The 7,738-nt window shown below is 36.1% G+C and overlaps 1 protein-coding gene across 1 annotated transcript in view; it reads right to left on the bottom strand.

The window, feature by feature from the left end:
* LOC102860030 (probable ATP-dependent RNA helicase DDX60-like) overlaps positions 1-7,738 on the bottom strand; it is a 191,875-nt gene that overhangs the window by 71,448 nt on the left and 112,689 nt on the right. The window lies entirely within an intron of this gene.

The following is a 7,738-nucleotide window of genomic DNA, read 5'->3' on the forward strand; positions in this document are numbered from 1 at the left end:
TCACATTTGAAGTTATTCTATATATGCCAACTAAAAAAATTAATTAATTCCCAAGCAGAGTTTCCTCAAGTATAGGATACAAATTAGACATTAATTACCTCTGGTTTCAGATTACAAATTGCCATTTAACTTCATATTGAATGGGATAATAATAGGCATAGACCAATATAATAAATTATATAAAATATTATATATATGAATAATTATGTAAAATATGTTAATTAAACTCAACATACATGAATGATTATATAAAATACAAATTCCATACATTAAGTATGGTGTATATGATTATATGCAAATCAATAAGATTATTTTGTACAAGAAGCACTTATTGTTGGCTTACATTAAGATCAATTAAGTCAGCCAACTTCCCTCCCAGAGAGCTCTGTAGCCACAGAGATATTTACTACAGGACCAGAAAGGAAGGAACAGAAGCATACACAAGGTGAACTCTTCTCTAGGTGAGCTGCAAGCCAAAGTGAAACTCCCAGGAGTCCTGGGACAGAGGCAGAGCAACTTCTCTTACCAGGGAAATCTGTATTCCCAGAGTACTTTGCTGCAGGTCCAGAGAGGAAAGAACAAGTAGGGCAAGTTCTCAAATTCCCTTTGGGGTGTTCTCCCTAGCCAGGGTAATCTTCCCTGCAGTCCCAGGACAGAGGCAGAGCTAATTCCCTTCTCATTGGCTTTACAGCCACAGAGAACTTTACTGCAATACCAGATAGGAACAGATACAGACAAGCTCTCCTCTAGTTCCCTTTTTGGTGGGCTTACCAGCCTGGGTGAACATTCTAGCCACCTGGGCGACCGGACAGGAAAGATCAGAGGCTGAGAAATTTCTTTTCACAGTGTACTCTCCACACTTAGAGAACTTGTCCACAGGACCAGAGAGGAAAGAACACAGGTAGGGTGAGTTGCCTACCCTTTCCCTTCTAGAGTTTTAAGGTCCCCACCTGAAGCAAGTCTTCCCACAAGCTCAGGGTCCAGAAAGATATTCAGACAGGACAAGTAGCCTTTCCTTCCTCTGTAGTGGTGTGAGTTTCCCAACTAAGGTCATTAGATCTAGGACCTGCTAGGGCCCCCGGCAAGGAAAACTATCAAAGCAATGAAACAGAAATATAGTATCTTACACCCTGCACAAAACAAAAGCAATATATCACCCCCAAATAGTGATGAAAACATAATCAAGGGTTTCCTCAAGCCAGAAGAGAACAAATTATGCACCTGAAATCTGAACAACATTCTACTTGAATATGAGTGGGTAATAGAAGAAATAAAAAATAAAATACTTTTCTTGAAACAAATGAGAATGGAACCATCACTTACCAAAACCAATGAGAAACAGCCAAAAACTGTTCCTAGTAGTCAATTCATAGCAATGAGCAAACACATCAAAAGGAAAGAAAGACTGAAAATCCAACATATAAAAAAATGCTAATTCTGTTCTTCAATGAGGTGGAAGAGGAAATTTCCAATTCAGTCAAGATACTCCAAATAAGCAAAGCACTACTGAAAAAGAAAATCCAGGTAGGAGGCATGGCACTCCTGACCTCAGATTCTACTACATAACCATAATAGAACAGTGACAGGCACTAGGTCAATTGAATAGAATTGAAAAGCCAGAAATCAACACATTTCCCTATGTTCAACTTATTTTTTACAAGGGAACAAAATCAGTTAAGAGGGGAAATGACACTCCACCTTACCATACTCAAACTCCAAGTCAAGGTGGATCAGAGAAATAGAAGTAAATCAAAACCTATATGATTCATCAGAGAAAAAACTAGAAACAATTCTAGAAACCCTAACCTACAGCATGAACAAACTTCCAAGCATAATGAAAAATCCACAGCAAGGAGAAAATAAAATAGGTTAATGAAACCTTATAAAGATCAAATTCACATAAAAAAATTTCTTACAAGGTTAAAGGGGAAGAAAAGGTAGGAGAAAACTATTTGGGAATGACCTATAGAAAAAAGAACTTATATCTATAATTTGTAGAATTCTCAAGAAAAACATTAACGGCCCAATCTCAGAACGGGTAAAAGATATAATTAGACACTTCACCAATGAAGAAATTAAGATGACCAACAGACACATGAAGAAATGCTCAAAATTTTTACTATCATAAAGATGCAAATCAAAACAATTATGAGATAGCATCTCATCTCAGCAAACGTATCAAATTTCAACAGGGCAGCAAAGAACAAATGCTGGCAAGGTTGTACAGAAATTGGAACACTTATTCACTGCTAATTGGAATGAAAAGTGGTTTGATCACTATGGGAATTGTTCTGGTGCTGTCTTAAAACACTGGAAATAAAAACATCAATTGACCCAGCTATGATGGCTATTGATTTAGAAAGAATATTAAGTGATACAGGAAGTATTAAAAGAAGATGGAAAGAATATACTGAGTCACTGTATCAAAAGGAACTGGCAGACAGAGAAGAATTTAATGAAATAACATATGAGACGAACCTATGGTGATGAAGGAAGAAGTTCAAGCTGCTTTGAAGGAAATAGCAAAAAAATAAGGCCCCAGGAATAGATGGTATTCCAATTGACATATTTCAGCTAAGAGATGACGCCCTGGATGTGCCAAGAAATCTGGAGACCAACCACTTGGCCAACTGACTGGAAGAGATCTATATTTGTTCCCATCCCAAAGCACGGTGACCCAACAGAGTGTGGAAACTATAGAACAATATCATTGATCTCACATGCAAGCAAGATTCTACTGAAGATTATCTGAAAACGACTGGAACAGCACATCAGCAGAGAATTGCTAGAAGTCCAGGCTGGGTTTAGAAGAGGTCATGGCACTAGGGATATTGTAGCTGATGTTAGATGGATCTCAGCTGAAAGCAAGGAATACCAGAAGAATGTCTATCTGTGTTTCATTGGCTTTGCAAAGGCATTTGATTGTGTGGATCATAATAAACTGTGGCTGACTCTGAGAAAAATGGGAATCCCAGAACACCGGATTATTCTAATGCGAAACCTATACTTGGACCAAGAGGCAGTTGTCAGAACAGAGCAAGGAAACACCACATGGTTCAAAATTGGGAAAGGTGTATGCCAGAGATGTGTCCTATCTCCATACCTTTTCAACCTGTATGCAGACAGATTATCCGGGAGGTTGGGCTTTATGAGGAGAAGTGTGGCGTCATGATTGATGGAAGATCTATTAACAATCTGCGTTATGCAGATGACACAACCCTGCTTGCTAAAACTGAGGAGGACCTGAAATGCTTGCTGCAGAGGGTCAAGGACTGCAGCCTTCAGGATGGATTGAGGCTCAATGTCAAGAAGACAAAGATTCTCACCACTGGACCTATTGGCAAAATCAGGATGGATGGTGAAGAGAATGAGATTGTTAACAACTTTAGTCTGCTTGGCTCTACAGTCAACACTTTTGGCCCCAGTAGCCAGGAAATCAAAAAATGTATTGCAATGGGAAAGTCTGCTGTTAGGGACCTCTCCAGGGTACTGAAGATCAATGGTGTCACTCTGGAGACTAAGGTGTGTTTGATACAAGTTATGATCTTTGCAATCACTTGTTATGCATCAGAGAGTTGGACAATGATTAGGGAGGATAGAAGGAGAATTGATGCCTTTGAGCTGTGGTGCTGGAGAAGAGTATTGAATGTACAATGGACTGCCAAGAAAACAAACAGATTCAGCCTAGAGATGGTTAAACCAGGCTGGTCCTTGGAGACAAGGATTCTGGAGCTTTGTCTGACATACTTTGGACATGTTGTAAGGAAGAGAGGTCCTTGGAGAGGGACATCATGCTTGGGAGGGTGGAAGGAAAGACCCTCTATAAGGTGGATTGATTCAGTGACTGGGGAAATCAGGATAGGTGTGTCAGAGGCAGTGTGATTGGCACAGGATAGAGCAGGGTTTAGGGCTGTTGTACTTAGGGTCACTATAAGTCGCAAGCGACCCAACCGCACATAACAACACAACACCAGTGATGGCTATTGGGAATCAGTGTTATACTGGTTGACGGATTTTCACGCCTTGCTGAGGGTCATGTAAGGAATGTTAAGGGGTGTTTTGGCTTCTTTTTTGCCCCAAGTGGGGGTCAGGAGATTGGACTTGCCAGACGGCTTCGGGTCTCTGGCTCATAGTCCACCAACATTTGGGCATCCTGGAATTTAAAAAGGTGGTAGGGCCCAAGGGCCTGTGGTCCTTGGGCCAACTGTTGATTGATTTTTGAATGAACATTCTTTTAAGTGGTACAGCAGTCGTCTCTTTGCTCTACTGAAGCAACTTCGAGTTTCTGTGATGTGATCAACTGTGACATAGGTATGTTAAGCTACCATAATGTGATACCCATTATGGGCAGTGTTTAGTGGAGCTCACAGATTGATTCAGGTTTGGAAACAGAGCTGCATCCACTTTCTAAACCACATACCTCTGGAAACTTTATGAAGGCCTTTGTATTTAAATGTCAGTTCGGTCTGAGGGCCTATTGCTACTGCTGTTCTTATTTAATTTTGGAGGCACATTCTTCTAAGTTGTACAGCACTCTTCTGTCATTTTGCTGTACTAAAATTATCTGGGTTTGCTGTGAAGCTGAACCTTGTGCCATTGGGGGTCAAACGCCATAGTGGCTGCCCATGTTGGACAGTGTTTGGTGAGCTCCCAGTTTTTAGATAGGTTTGGAAGCAGGATTTGCATCCAATTCCTAAACCACATGACTCTGTAAACTCTATGAACCTAGAAAATTGGCGATAGTTATTGAAAGGCCATAGACCTTTTGTTCATAGTATCACTATGAGTCATCTTCAACTTGATGGAAATCAACAACAACAACATACCACTACTTGGATTGTATCCTAAAGAAACTTAATTCAGCGATAGATAGATAGATAGATATAGAGATATATGTATGTATGTATGTATATATATGTATATGTATGTTTGTGTATATATATATATATATATATATACACAAACCCATGTTTATTGCTTCATTATTCACAATAGTGAAGATATGGAAGCAGTCCAACTGTGCATTAACAAATGAATCAATAAAAAGCTGTGATACATTCACACCATAAAATGTTATGCAGTGTTGAAAACAATGCACTTGTAAAACACTACACAACATGAGTGAGCTTGGAAAACACTCTAATGAGCTAAACACTTCAGTCACAAAAGGACAAATCTTGCTAATACCACTGTTGTAAAGTATGACTGGCATGGGGGTTTGTGGGGAGAACAAGAGAAGAGTTAGACAAAGAACACTGAATGAGGGGAAGAGAACTATCTGAAAAGAATGTATGATTAGGAATTTTGTTTATGAAAAGTTACAATCTGTGACAAAGGTGCATTACAAAGTGGACTCATGGAGGGAGAAAAGAGGGAGAGAGAGGAAAATATACAATTGTGAATGAATGAAAGTCCAACCTTTCAATAAACTTTCACTAAAACCACAATTATAAAATTACAAAAATAAGTCAATATCCTATCATTTTAATTGCATGACATGTAGAGAAATGAGAATCAGACTTATTAGACCATATATACTAACGTATACCACACATTAGGTCATTTCTACAACAAAGAAAGCAATTAATTGGTTTATAATAAACCACTCTGTAAATAAAGTTCCTAAGTGGTACAAATGGTGTGCATGAATGAATGAATGATTAACCTAAAGGTTAAAGGCTGTTGAACAAGTGGTGCCACAAAAGAATGGTATAGGTAACTGCTTCCATTAAGATTATAGTCAAGAAAAAATTCTATGGAACAGTTCTTCTCTGTCTGTAACAAATAGCATCATCATGAGTCAACTCAATGGTAAAAAGTCAGCTATGTCTGGGTATTTTATTTGTCTTCTTATTATGTATAAGCTAAATTGAACACTGGTACACTGAGATATGAATTATTACAATGTGTGTTATATCACTCTTTTGAGACCTCAAGTTATTTTATCTGACCACTGTCATCTCAGAAATTTACCTGATATAGTAAGAAAGGTATGATTTATTCCACTATAATTATTATTCATCTCAAGAGTCTGAAAAGATTATTGAACCAGCATGGGGATATTTTAATAATTTTTTTTTCTCCTAGATTAACTTGAAACAAAAATAGCAAAGACATTTTGTAACCCAAGATAATATTTGACCTAAACACCATCAATATGAAAATGCAAAATTCTCATTTTTAATGTACTATATTAAGATATAAAAACATATTTAAATAGTATATGCTCCATTTTACAAGTTCTTCCTTAAAAGTGAATATATACACATTTACTCTATTTTCTGCAAAGTTGCAACTTGTAATTTCTTAAAATCATACTTCGTATAACTAAAAAAAGAGGAAAGAACTAAGATAATAAAATTAAGGAAAGTATTGTAAACAGTGGGTAATCAATAAAATACTTAATAATCCTCTTTTATGTGATTCCAAAGAGAACTGCAATTAGATTAACTAGATATGTCATTAAGTGATACATCACAAATAAGTTTTAATGATAAAAACATCTGAGTTTTAAGATAATTAGTAAAAGTTCATGTATCTTATTAAACATTTACTTTTATAACTCAAGTAGAAATAATACTTACAAAGTAACATTTCTCTTATGAATTTTTCTTACTTTCCACAGTTTCTTTTCCAAAACTTTAATCTGTCTTTCCGAATCTGGATATTTTTTAGCACATTGTTTACTTATCAAATTACTAAAAATCCGTGATGATGCAATTTCCACTGAGTGAATGTTGAATCTAAGTAAAATACAGATAAAAATATTTGATAATCATTTGTCTATACAGTTTAACGTGTCTACATTACCACAGAAATCTTTTGACACCTCGCGTACTTGTTTAGACAGTTATTTTCCTATATAAGATTTTATGTGAATAGAATAGAAAATAAGAATCTATGACTCTATGACAAAAGTTCCCTTTTCAATAACAATAACTTTTTTAAAAAATGAAAGTATATTAAATTTGTTCCTATCTATATTTAATGTTTTGATATATCAAGATTTCAGGTGCTTGTGAATAGGTTCTTGTCTTTATTATTTTTTTTCAGTTAGTTCATTTTTACCAAAAGTACAATGAATTTATTTATGTAATTATTTTATGCTAATTTTTTTAGTCATACGTTTTTTCAAAAAGTTTCCTATACACCATAAGACAAAATGCAATCTAATTTTAAATTTTAAGATCTAAGGTGTGGCTGATACGTCATGTCATTAGAAATTGCTTCCGATGCATCTGAAAGTTCAACAATGCATATAAGGAAGACCAAGGAAAAACTGAGGCCTTTGAATTGTAGTGCTGGCAAAGAATGTTAAATAACTTGTGGAGAACCAAACGAAAATAGATGTGCCTTGGAAAATATTCAATCAGGGTGTTCTTAAGGAACAAAGATGATGAAATTTAATCTCATATACTTTAGACATGTTGTGAGGAAGTACAGGTGGAAAAAAGATGGAAAATAAGAAAAATATGAAAAGAAGTTTCAGGGAGATAGATTGATGCAATCACTATAATAATTGCTTTGGGCATAGTGGAGAACTTGAAAACAGCACAGGATAAAGCAAGATTCCAATCTGCTGTTCATAGTGTCACTATGAGTTGCAGCCAACTCAATGGCCGCTAAAAGCAAAAAAAGGAAAAAGTTCACTTTTGGAATAAAATTATCCTACTGTCTTCTTTGTATATATACATGTATAAAGATTAATCATTAATTTTGCTACTGTTTTTAAGGGCTG

The sequence above is a fragment of the Elephantulus edwardii genome, unplaced genomic scaffold, assembly GCF_000299155.1.
Source record: "Elephantulus edwardii isolate Elephantulus edwardi_28Jun2011 unplaced genomic scaffold, EleEdw1.0 scaffold00188, whole genome shotgun sequence".
NCBI classification, from domain to species: Eukaryota; Metazoa; Chordata; class Mammalia; order Macroscelidea; family Macroscelididae; genus Elephantulus; species Elephantulus edwardii.